Source organism: Lepidochelys kempii, chromosome 1 (assembly GCF_965140285.1).
Source record: "Lepidochelys kempii isolate rLepKem1 chromosome 1, rLepKem1.hap1, whole genome shotgun sequence".
Lineage (NCBI taxonomy): Eukaryota > Metazoa > Chordata > Testudines > Cheloniidae > Lepidochelys > Lepidochelys kempii.
The window spans coordinates 8,345,622-8,358,457 of NC_136380.1; the positions used below are offsets into that span (position 1 = coordinate 8,345,622).

General features: G+C 57.1%; 1 protein-coding gene across 1 annotated transcript in view; it reads left to right on the plus strand.

Annotated features, from left to right (window-relative positions):
- Positions 1-12,836, plus strand: part of RHOG (ras homolog family member G) — a 29,593-nt gene that overhangs the window by 11,893 nt on the left and 4,864 nt on the right. The gene's annotated exons all lie outside the window — the stretch shown is intronic.

A 12,836-nucleotide genomic window follows, 5' to 3' on the forward strand; every position in this document is an offset into this window, starting at 1 on the left:
GGGCTCTGGGGAGGTTCGAGTCTAGTTCCCAGAACGTCCAAGTGCCCTCGTTTCTTTGCCAGGATTGAGGGTTCACGTGCTGAAAGGCAGAGGCAAGGCCTTGGGAAAGGGCAGTAAAATCCGCCCAGCTGCTCTTTCCAGCGTCAGGCAGGAAGAACAGACCCCTCCTTGTGACAGATCCTCATTCAGGGCTGGTGCATCTTACTGCTCTCCTCTTCCTGCAGCAGAGTCAGGGGAGGCAGGGAGCGGGGGCCTGGCTGGGGGGCCACCCCAGAATGGTTGTGTTTTTACATTCATAACTGATGCAACAAGCCCAGAGGTGCCGGGGCTCAGCCCTGGCACAAATTAAGCCCTGCAGCATGGGAACCTTTTCCAGCACCGTAGGGCCTGCGTGTGGATGGTGGGCAGGAGTCTCCTGCCCAATGGGAAGCTGGGCGGAGCAGGGGAGCCCTTCCCAGCTCTGTTCCCATGGTACACCAAGGCCAGTGGCTCTGGCTGGGGAGCGTGGCTTTCTCAGCCTCAAAGCAGCGCTGCCCGGGAAGTTCTGGTGTACCTGTGGCTCCTGGAGACCACGTCCACTCGCTGCTCTGGACCGGGCACTTGCCACACTGAGCTCCCTGAGCAGCCTGGAGACCCCTGCTCCTGTCGGTGCCAGAGAAGGGCAGTTAGTGGGCACCAGGGCCTCCCGTGTGGGCGGCGCTGGGAGAACGTCTAGGGATGGGCAGGGCTGTTGTCAAAGCCAGCCTGCACAGCCTTCAAGAAGCCACGTGAGATCTAGAGCTGCCGGCTTGGTCTCTGGCTCCCTGCATTAGCTCTGATCTGTCAATCGCAACCTCCAAAGGCAGATGCCTTTGGACAGGGAATCGATACTTGAGCAGATCAGAAACCAAGATTTGAATGCAAACAGGAAGAGCCACCCTAGGAAATACGGGCCACAGAAGCAGAATTGTTTCTGCCTAGAAAGCGTTTACATGAGGGCGAAGTGGTTTTTTTCTCTGCTGGAGTTAGGAAATGGACGACAATAGCCAGCTCTCGTGCAGGAAGGAGAGCCTTCCAGGGAACAGCCGTCAGCCTGGCGGGTAGTCAGGAACCTCTGGTATAGCCTCAGCCCTGCCAGTGACTAGCTGTGTAATCTTGGGCAACCCACTTTGCCCCCATGCCTCAGTTTCCCCCTCTGCCAGATGGAGATAGTGAGCCTGAGACTTTAATCGATGTCTGTGAAGCCCTTTGGGATCGTAAAGTGCAATCAAGTCCCCTGGGTAGGATCAGGGCCTAGCACTTTGCAGGGCAGGAGCCCAGACACCACAGTGATAGAGATCCAGGTGCTTACCCCACGTCCATGTGGGGGATTAGACTATATTGACACCACCCTGAGGCCAACTCTGCAAAACTGTCCCAGCCTTTCCCGGCCCCTCTAGCAAATGAGGCCGCCTGTCCGCACTGGGCATGATAATGCCCGTGAACAGATGCTGCTGTCCTCTCCCATTCCCAGTGAATGGCTCGCTCCCAGCAGAGTAGAGCTGCACAGGGAGAGGGGCTGGTGAATTCAGAGTGGGGTAATCTCATAAGAGCCCCCCGTCCCATGTTCTGGCAGCCCCAAGCGGCTGCCCTCCTCTGCTTGAACAGAAGGAAAGCTCTGCTGAGTGATCTGCCAGAGCACCGTGCTCTGGCTGCCCGTATGGACAGCCTCATGTTTTCCCACGCGGGTGTCCCCCAGGGCTGGTTTATCCCCCCTCTGATGGTGCATTCCCAGCGCCGTTCCCATCAGGGCGACTCAGCGAAGGCAAGGGGATGACAGCTCAGCTGGCCTGCCCGTGCCAGGGCCAGGCAGCCCCCCGGGTTAGAAAACCTCTCAGGTGCATTCTCTAACCCGCCCGCTAACGGGATCACACCACCTCCAGGTGGGAGCGGAATCAGGACTCCTGGCATCAGTACAGACACAAGCCCCCTCTCATTTTGGGCCTGGCTCTTATGGCCGGATCCTGCGCCCAGTGAAGTGAGTGGGTGTCTGTGTAGCCCATTGGGCTTTGGAGGAGGTCCTTAATCTCTTCCAGGCCTCCACTCCCCCTCTGTAAAACAGTGACAGCAACATGGACCTTCCTCCCATCACAGGGTATGTGGGGGGGTTCACTGGTGAATGTCTCTGCCCGCGTACCCAGCAGTAGTACTCAGGACAGCTCAGATACCACAGTGATGGGCAGTGCTCCCGGAAGAACGGTATTCCTCAAGCCCCTTCTGTCCAAGGAGCTCAGAGCAAATGAGCTAGCTCTGTGAGCTAGGCGCCATCAACATTATCCAGGTGGGGAAACTGAGGCAAGGTGGGATGACTGTGGTTGGCACATTTCCAGACTTTCAAAGCTTGGCAGGCCCCTCTCCCCCCTAGATCAGATTATCCACTCCCATTTCCCTCCCTTCCTCCCACCCCACCACCTCCTCCCACGTCCCTCAGCAGCCTCTTGGCTGATCAGAGGGAGAATCTCTAGCTGATGGTGGCCCAGCACCTCCTCCAGTGCGGCAGACTCAGGGCTGCTTCCATTGGTTGTGGTGCAGCAAGTGGCCTGCTGGGCTTTCTGGAAGCAGGAGAGGGCAGAGCAGAAATTCAACCAAACTGCTGGTTACGGCACAAACTGGCTCGTGTTGCAGCTGGGAAGGGAAGACGCAGGGCGACTGGGATCTCACTGGCAGCTTCCAAGATTAGGGCCCGGTGCCTCGTGGCAGAGTTCTCTGGAGCTCAGCATGCCAAGTGACACTGGTGGAGTTACTGGCGTCTTTCTACAGCGGCTTAGCTCAGCTCTGTGGCAGCTTTGTATGTGGACGTGCTGAAATCAGTTCCAACCTGGCTTACAGCAGCTCAGCCTGGAGAGGCGGGGGGGTTGTAGGCACAAACTCAAGCCATAGAACCAACTTTAAACCATCGCAGGTGCACACAGAATTAAACCGGTGCAAATGCTGTGTGTAGACAAGCCCTTGTAGTTCACATCTGTGCCGCACAGGTGTCCATGTGCCTATGGGTGCCTGGTCCCCTGAAGTCCTGCTCAGCGTGCCCTGGGATCTGGGTAACACCTGCGATGGATGCTCTGGGGAAGGTTTCTTCACTTCCCAGGCCTGGCCAGGAGTTTGGAGGGGATGGTGGCAAGATCTTTTACCTTCACCCTCAGCATTTCAGCATTCTCTGGGCCCTGGTCCATTCAGCTCCGATTCCTGCAGAGGGAGATATTCCTTGTGCCGTTAAATTGCTGATCTGCTCCCATTCCTATCCCTTAGCCCCGTGGGAAGAGTTTCCTTCTCTCCTTCAGTACCCCTTGGGTTAACCCCTCCAGTGCTGCAGCGTACAACGGTGTCTCCAGGTTGCTTTCAGAAGGATTTACAAGGTACCAAGACAAAGGGGTGTTTTGCCCTGCTGACTTAGTTCATTGAGGGGCACAGACATGGCACACACCTGCCTTATCCCGCACGCCCGCTCCAGCGGTAACCCCGAGCTCCTTATTACCTATTTCCGGCCCGCCAGCTCCTTCCAGAGAGGATTTGTTGCAGCCATCAGGGCAGGCCTTCTCACCTCTGGCTGGCTCAGATTTACAGGCAGCATTGTCTAGTGGCCAGAGCAGGGCACCTGAGGCCTAGTCCTGCCACGGACACCAACTCGTTCTGTGACTTTGGGCAGGTCAGATGAGCCATCTGTTTTGTGGCTATAATAACCCCCGCCCCCATGTGAGTGCTCCCAGCTCCACCCACGTTCTGTGGGGTGGGAGAGGGGGCATTGTGCCCCTGAACGTCACCTGCAGAGGAAGCAAGCGTTGGGCTGGGAGCTGGGCTGTGACAAGGATTCACATGGCTGGTCTTTGATTCCATTTGTGGGAGGGCCAGCTGCTCCCTGCCTGCCAGCTGCTCCCCCCACCAGCCCTGCATCTCCATCAGTTCCCCTGGCTGGGAGGGGCTAGGCGGAGCAGAACCCAAACCACCAAGTCACCTGCTTCCGGTGACCTAACAAGACCTCCGGGGAGAGGAGAGCGAGGACAAGAGGCTCCCAGGACCAGGTGCTCTGTACGCAGCTGCAAGAGATGCTCTTGGCCCTCTCCGCTCTCACCCCAGGGACGGACTCCTGGGTGCCATTGATTTAGTGAGAGGAGCAGGGTGGGACCATGATCTGAGCACGGGAATGCCACCTCCTACATTCAGATCCCAGCGCGGACACGGGCTCACGGGTGACCTTGGGCAAGTCACTTCCCCACCTCTGTGCCTCGGTTTCCGCACTTGTAAAACGGGGAATGGTATGAACTTGCTAGTGAGTGTACGCCACTGCCCTCTGCTGGATGGAAACAGGGCTGCACAGCTGTGGCCTGGCCCCTCCACTGCTACCAGACTCTCCTTTAGCTCAAGTGAAAGAGATGTGCGGGTTTGGCACAGGAGGCTCTGAAACTTATCCTCTCTAATTTAGCTTTCCCAGAGTAGGCCCTTGCGTCTCACGTCTGTCTGTCTGTCCTTCTCCCCCCAACACTATTTCACCTGCAGGCTTGGAAGGAGGAGAGATGGGTAGTTCTATGTCTGTTTTCAGACATTTGGGAGACGCTGGGATATCACAGAATCATAGAACATCAGGGTTGGTGGGGATCTCAGGAGGTCGTCTAGTCCAACCCCCTGCTCAGAGCAGGACCAATCCCCCACTAAATCATCTGATGTTACAGAGCTGGGGGCTGTATAGATACCAAATAGACCAACTCCCCTTCCCCATGCAGCAGCCATACTGTGCAGCATAGGATGTCCCAGCTGGCCATGGCTTTGTTCTGACACTCAGTGGTTTGCCTGTTCATAGCACTGTGCAGACGTTCCCCCATTAAAGCCTCAGAAGCCAATGTGGGTGAGTATCGTAATCCCCATTTGGGGGAAAGGCCATATCTTTCACACCTGTTGCAACAAGTTAGGTCGCTAGCAAGGGGCCCGATGCAGGGGTGCTGAAGATGCACTGGCCAGCTGCAGCTCTCCGTGGCTCTCACAGCATTCCGGGTGCTCAGGTTAGCTCAGGATTGGTAAGTGACCTCTGGCTTCCTTTGTGGGCGAGCCCAGAACACTGTGGGTCCTATGTCAAGACTTATTATTTCTTAGCAAGGGAATGGTGCTTTTCTTCCTGGAATCTCGCTAGGGCTGATCTGGTGCAGCAGACCTTGGAGTTCTAACAATTATCAGGTCAAATCAGGGACATGAACTCCCTCTAACCCTATCGCAGCCCCTCCGGGTGGGTTACAGGCCGGGGGCTCATGCAGGGTTCGCCAGCTCCTCCTCCACCCTTGTGCAATGGAGGCTTCGCTGGCTGCAGCTGTCCCACACCAAAAGGGGACTGCCGGGGGGCGGGGGGGACTTTATCCCAAGACAGAGGAAATCCAGTCAGGACACTGAGCTGCTGCTACTCCAAGGGTCTTAGGAATGCAGCAAGGACAAGCTGGCGCCCTGCAAGAAGGAAGCACAGTCCAGGTGTGATAGACACTGAACAGGTTGCTACTGGGTTGAAATTGCACTCAGGGAAACAGAGACTTGCCATCAGGATGCCTGTAGCGGTTGTGGGACAGTCCAAGCGACGGGATGGAAGGGCCATTTGGAAAGTCCATTAATGGAGCTGGGGCTTTGCAATGCGTCATGCATAGGAGGATGATTTGCCACTATGCAAATAGCTAGGGTTATGCAAATCAATGTCGTCCAAATCAGCTGGACATTGATGAAAGGCAGCAGATTGTACACTATGCAACACACTGCACCCACGGTGCCTTCCCAGATCTGGGACTTTCTATCAGCGAGCACGGGTCAGCTCCTGATTAACTATCAGATCACATCAGTTCAAAGAGGGCCCCATTTCACACCCCCCCTTTCCCCCAGAGTCAGTGGAAAAGTCCCAGGGACTTCACGAGGAGCTGATTGCAGTGCTGCGGTAGTGCCATGCACAGCCGCAGATCTCCTGAGGGTCCCAGCAGAGCAAAGTGGGAAGGGGGCCTGCCAACGCCCACTCCCCCAGGGTCTCTTCACTCTCCTACAGCTCCTAGGCCACTTTGTGAGGGTCCCCACAAAGTACCTAGAAGGTTGTTACAAGGAGGAGGGAGAAAAATTGTTCTCCTTAACCTCTGAGGCTAGGACAAGGAGCAATGGGCTTAAATTGCAGCAGGGGCTATTTAGGTTGGACGTTAGGAAAAACTTCCTAACTGTCAGGGTGGTTAAGCACTGGAATAAATTGCCCAGGGAGGCTGTGGAATCTCCATCATTGGAGGTTTTTAAAAGCAGGTTGGACCAACACCTGCCAGGGATGGTCTAGATAATACTTAGGGTATGTCTACACTAGAAACACAAGTCAACCTGCCGTGAAATTGACACGCCAGCCAATAGCCAATGTCTACACGGATCCTGCGTTGCACTAACAACACCAACATACGCCCGACACCTCTCGTGGCGGTGGAGTTATGATGTTGGTGTCGCAGGGCACTTACATCGGTGGGAGGAAGGCTGTAGTGTAGACATTGACCTAACTGGGCTGACGTAAGTTGCCTTACCTTGACCTAACTGTGTCGTGTAGACCCGCCTTTAGTCCTGCCATGAGTGCAGGGGCCTGGACCTTTCGAGGTCCCTTCCAGTCCTTCTACCTTCTGGCTCCCGCGGGGCCCTTCACTGCAGTTTCCACCTGGATCAGGGTCCATTGACATGAAACCCTTCCCTGTGCTCCTCACAGCTCCTGGATTTGGCCTCAATCTCCCTGTGAGGCGTCATTATTCCTATTCCACAGATGGGGACCTGGGAGACAGCGAGCCATTTGCCCAGGGGCCTGTGTGGCCCAGGCAGGAATTGAAGCAAGGTTCTCCTGCTCCCAGCCTAGGGCCTCCAGCACAAGCCCACCCTTCCTCCCCTTCTGTCCAGTCTTGGAGACGGCTGGCTGGGAGCCTCTCGTGCCCAACCGCCGTGGTCTGTCCAGGCCTGGCCCAGCTGTGCAGCCTGGCTAGGGTGCGTCACTGCCGTGATGGGGCAGCGGCCTGTCTGCTGTTGCACACGATTCACTCCCAAGCGGGTTCGGCGGGAGTGTATTTTTAAATCCGCTCTGTACGTCAAGGGAAACTGGCGTTCCCCTCCTCCTCCCCACCTGCTTCGCTCAGCCCCACAAGCCCGCCGTGCCGCCTTCCCACAGCCAGCCCAGCCGCTCTGCTTCCTGCCGCTGATCACACAGGCGGAGCGCTCTCCCCGCAGGGCCCCGCCATGCTGGCCTGCACCCCATGAGATACCTGCTCCCCCTGCCCTACCTGGGTGAACAATCCCACGTCGGGATGGGGGCAAAGGGCCTTGAGAAATCCCCTGCAAGGCTGGCAGGCGGGGCGGGGCTGGGCCTGTGGGGCGGGGGGAACAGCTGTGGCCGCACTGCTCTGCATTTCCTGCTTTCACTGTACACCGGGGTTTTCACTTGCAGAGCTCGCTCTGATGTGTTCGTTTCACCCCCAGCACCACGCCCCGTACTGTGTTCACCTCCGGGCGTCCTGTCTTGCAGGGTGTAAGAAGAACAGGGCGATTTGGAGACAGGCGACTAGAATCATTAGATTTCCAGGGAGAGTGCCTATGTTTGGGCGTGGCCGCCCCGTACCGCCCCCTTCTGCTTGAGCGTGGCGCGGGCACTCCCTGCCTCAGTTTCCTTCCCCCGAGGTGGGTCTCCTCAGTGAGCCACACACAGGTCTATGCTGGAGATGCGGCTTAGCCCTCCAGCCAAGTCACAAATGGACTTATCCCCTTCTGGGGTGACCAAGGACCAAACAAACAAAAGGTTCTTCCACCCTCCCTGGGCTTGTCTTCGGCGCTCTCTCTGGGCCTCTTTCAGGGCTACCTTTGAGTCTTTCCCCTGCCCTGGTACTTGGCCTTCTCCTGTGGTCCCAGGCTCCAGTTGGTAGTTTGAGGCTTGAGGTTTCAGGGTTTGCCCCAGGTCCGAGCTAGAAATGGGCAGCTCTCAAAAGGAGCTTCCCAAAGCCAAGCTCTTCCCCAAAACGCTGCAACCTAGAAATGTTGCAAGAACAGGCTTTCATGGGGGACTTCCTGATCTCGAGGTGTCCTGAGAATGGGGCTGCTCAGTGTATTTCGGAGCGTCTGTTCCCTATCAGAGCCAGGGAGAGCCGAGGCATGCAGCAGTCGAGAGAAACAAAGCGAGCTTGTAAGCATTTGGGGGCAAGGACTCTCTTGTCTGGTTCTGTGTTTGTACAGCACCTCGTGGAACAGGGTCCTGACCCACGGCTGGGACTCCCAGTGCTGTCGCAATACACACAGTAAATGTGGTGAGAAACAAGAGGGCTGTTTAAAGGCCTGATCTTACAGTGAGCCCAGATCCCCTACGCACCACAGCAGTGGGACAAGGGGGAACAGAGAAAAAAGCAATGACTTAAAAGCCAGGATGTTCACCAGACCGACCAGTGCAGTCACTTCCATAGAGCTCGTGGCACTAAAATCTTCTCTAGCCCAGCCAATAGACTTTGTCCAAGCGCCCTGCTCACAGACACTCTGGGTTTTCGCTCCCTGAGCCAGTATCACCCCTGAGCGGTATCGGAACCTGCCTTATAAAGGCCCCTGGCTCCGCCCCTTCCCAGCATGCTTTGCTCAGGGGAGATTGAGATCCAGGGTGGCTCTAGCTTGTGCTACCCCATAGCCTGGCTCTGTCCTCCAGGTCAGAACCAACCTTGCAGTATCATGTCCTGGGCACTTTCCCGGAAACCATACGGCCCCAGCCTGGTAACAGCAGGGAAAAGAGGAGCTGTAGTTGTCTCTCAAGGTCCCTCACAAACAGATGGGGAATCCAAGTTTGGTTTACTAAAAGGTGAGGCCTTTTCTCCCTTGATGCTCCTTTCTAAACCCCAGGGACGGTTGGTTCTGTCACAGATTTAGCTTGGTGGACGGAAGCCTGTGGCCAGGAGGGGAGGGAAGAAGGGAGTCTGGTTCCTGGGTGTTTAGATCCTGGCTTTTTCCCCACACTTGGAAGCTAAACTTGTCTCTGCTCTCTCTCCATGTCTCCCTCAGCAGCTCTATTTTCCTACCATCCCAGACATCTCTTCCAGCAGAGAGACTGGGTGTCAGGCTGCGGTGGGTCAGGGTCCAAGCACTCTGAACTGCAGGGCTGTGAGGCGCTGGGATTTCAGTTTGGCCCATTAGAGAGATGGGAGCCATTGGCAAAACTGGGGGCTGGCTCCAAGGTTGATTGGTGTCTGGGGTTTTAATCTGACCCACAGGGAGTGTTGGTGGAGTCGAGCTGGGCTGTGGGTCAGATTAAAGCCCCAGACTCCCCCTCTGACATGCCTCTGTTCTTGTCCCTGTAGCCGTCCCTGAGAGAACACAGGCCTTTGTTCAAGTAAAAGGTTAAGAGCCTACTACTGCTACCAGTGACCTCTTTGGCTCAGTTGGAGAACCCTGCCCTTAGTCCTGCAGGCCTGGATTTGCGCCTCGCCGATGGCCCCATGCCTTGGCCTCTGTCTTGCCGACTGCCTGCCCCCTCGTTCCGTCCCCATGCCTTGGTCTCTGTCTTGCCGGCTGCCTGCCCCCGAGATGCGGCTCCCCTCTCGTCTGTCCTGGCGGCCTGGCGGCAGGGCAGCAGTTGGAAGTTCACTGTGGCAGCTACGCCCTGGATCTTCCCATGCTCCCTGGGCACGTATCCCAATCGACTCGTCCCTTTGCAGCCCCGCTGGTGATGAAACCTAATCAGCATCCTGCTCAGGGCGATGCTGGAATAATTAATTCGGGAGAGCGAAGGGGCAGCCAAGTCCATTCGTGGGGGAGTGAGGGTTTTGTTTTATACATGCACTTTATTCAACAAGGATAAATAATGTTGGTTACATAAATAATACCAGGTGGGGTATTGGGGTAGTGGAAGGGGTAGCGGGAAGTATTTGGGAGGCGGGCGCCCGCTACTCCTTGGCGTGATCTTGCTGTGCCCTTCTCCCCAAAGATCCCAAAGCGTGTTTGCCATTAATGGGTTAAACCTCACAACCTCCTGTGAGGCAGGTACAGAATCACACCCATCTTATAGGTGTGAAAACTGAGGCACACAGCAGGGAAGTGACTTGCCCACATTTACACACACGTCTGTTGTGTGGTGCTTATCTGGCCCTGTTGCACTGCTGGGAGGCTGGGCCGGGCTGTTACCCCATTGTGCTGACGGGGAACTAGGCACCGGGTTGATGAAGCGACTTGCCCACGTCACTCAGGGAGTCTGCAGCAGAGCCAGGAATTGACCCCAGCTCTCCTGATTCCCAGGTGCTAACCACTGGGCCCCCATCCTCTGCTGTCTCAGGCTCCCAGCCCAGTGAATTCTCCCTCCTGGCTCCCCTGGTCTTACCCCACCCAGCAGCCGGCCTGAGTCCTCTCAGAGCCAAGGCTTCCTCCTCAGCCCTGTGCAGCAATTCAGCCTCACTTTGCTGATGGGGAAATTGAGGCCCAGGGAAGTGGGGACTTGCCTGGGGTCACACAGCCAGTCGGGGTCAGAATCCAGGAGATCCTGGTGCCCAGGCAGCTGTGCAAGCCACTCCTCACTCCTAGGAATCCTGGCTGGGGGGCAACGTCCCTGCTGCGCTCAGTCTGGGTGCAGGCCCCAGGTGGGCGTCCTCCACTCAGTGGCTGCCTCATGGCTGCACGTGGCGGGTGATCATCGCTGCTCCTCATGGGGAGCCAAGCCACCAAACGCCGGGGAGTGGGGAAGCTGCGGTGGGAGTGGTGGAATACACGGAGTGGGCAGATGCTGGGGGGGCGAGGGAGCGGGACGGGTGAACCAGCTGAGGGTTTCTGGCCTGCCCAAGCTGTTGGGGGCAGAGGTCTGGAAGGCCAGGCCAGGAGGCTGGGGAGCAGGCCACAGCGGGGGGCAGTGCTGAGGGGGAAAGAGGCAAGCCGGCTTAGACACAAATTGGGCTATACACAAGTATATGGGGTAGCCTGCCGGTGCCTTGCAGGGAGTGGGTGCAGTTGATCCCCGACGTGCCCCCCAGGTGCCCAGCGCTGTCAATAGCTGCGATGCGCGGGATGCAGGGCCGGGTAGGGGAGGAGCAGGGACACCGAGTATGCCCAGCTGCGGGCTTTCCCCTTTGGAAGGGGGATGGCTGAGTGAGTGGCAGGTGGTTGGGAATATGGGGCCTGGACAAGGGAGCGGGGAGGGGGAGGGAAGGTGTCCTGAGATGTGCTGTGGGGAGAGGGAGGGAGGTGCCCCGGGGAAGGGACTGGCTCCTGGCTCCCGGCTCCCATCCCTGCTGGGCGCAGGGAGCAGGGCAGGGTCTGCAGCCAGCAGGGTAGATGCTGGAGATAACACGCGTCCCATGCCTCCCAGCTGCACAACCAGCTATCCACCCCCTGGTCTCGCTAATGCCCCTCCACGCAGCTCCAGCCCACCTCTAGCCCCCTGCGCACCAATTCACTCCCATGCCCCCGCAGCTGTCTCCCGTCTCCCTACGCCTCCAGATGGCCCCGGTCCCCCCACAGCCCTGCCCCCAGGCCCCAGTATTGCAGTTGCAGATAAATGTCTATAAGCGAAATGGAGCAGGGGGGCGCGTGATGGGAGCACGGCTGTAGGGGGGTGATGGGAGGAGGTGGCACGTGAGTGGAGGGGGAGCAGTTCACAGAGGAACTCCTATCTAATAAGCCACAAAGTTACAAGCAATCGCCATGGGAGCTTTTGCTCCTGTTACCAAGCTGCAGTCACCTCTGGGGTGGAACACAGCCGCACTGAACAGGAAAACCAGGTTGCAGTTCAGGACAGGGGGTGGAGCAGAATAATATACCCAAGGGCAGCAGAACGGGGTATTTGGAGAGGCGGAATGCAATTACCCATTAATCTGGTCAGGACATCTGGGTTCACAACCCTGCCCTTGCATAAGGGGCCCCCTGCAATCAGGACACTTGGCCTTACATCTGCTCTGAAAGGGGGCACCCTGCTGGGGCATTGGCTTCGTACTGACTGGAGGGAAGAGCGGCCCCTGCCAGTTCTCCGACACACCGCCCCCCGCGGCACGTGGGTTTTCCTTGGACATTGTCCATCGGAGCCAGGAGCGGGCTGGACCCTTGGCAACATGAACGGTCCCACGAGAGCATAGCCTGGAAAGTGGGCCGTGAAGGCGTGGGGCTGAGCAGCAGCCAGAGCAAGCACTTGCTTCCGAACCTTTCCCACCTTCTAACCGCAAGGAGATCGGAGCCTGTGCTGGGCCAGCTGCCTATCGGCCTCCTCCAGATCTGCTCGCTACGTTTCCTGGCAGGGCCCGTGCTCTGCCACCACCTGATGAATGGGTATCTGTCTTCTCACTATCATTCCCAGTGGCATGTGATGGCAGAATGCGATTATCTCCCTTCCACCCCCGCCTCCCCAGCCAGAATCTTATCAATCTTATCAGCACTAGCTACAGTTTCTGAGTGTGCCTAGCGATAATACCGCGTGTCTAGGGGGCAGGGCCGGGCGTTGTGGGGTCTGGATCTGGATCTCCCACTCCCACCTCCCATAACTTTGACCGCGCGAAACAGATCATGAGACTTTTGTAAAGTGCTTGGAGATCTATGGAGGGGAAAATGTTCTAGAAATGCTAAGTGCTTATGCCAGTGCTAGCTTTCCAGCCACACAGATCTTCTTCAGGCCTGGGAAAGGGACTCCCAGCATCCCAGAAGAGGCAGGGGTTAGCGGGTTACAGATCCTTGTAATTAGCCACAAATCCAGTGTCTCCGCTCAGGCCATGAGTTTCCGCGTCTAGCAGAGCTGTAAGCTCCCAGGCTCCTCTTTTGAAAGTGTGGTGCAGGTTTCCTTTGTGGATGAGGACGGATATTTGCCCATCACTGTAATGCAGCCACTTCTAGGGTGGAATCTGGCAGCT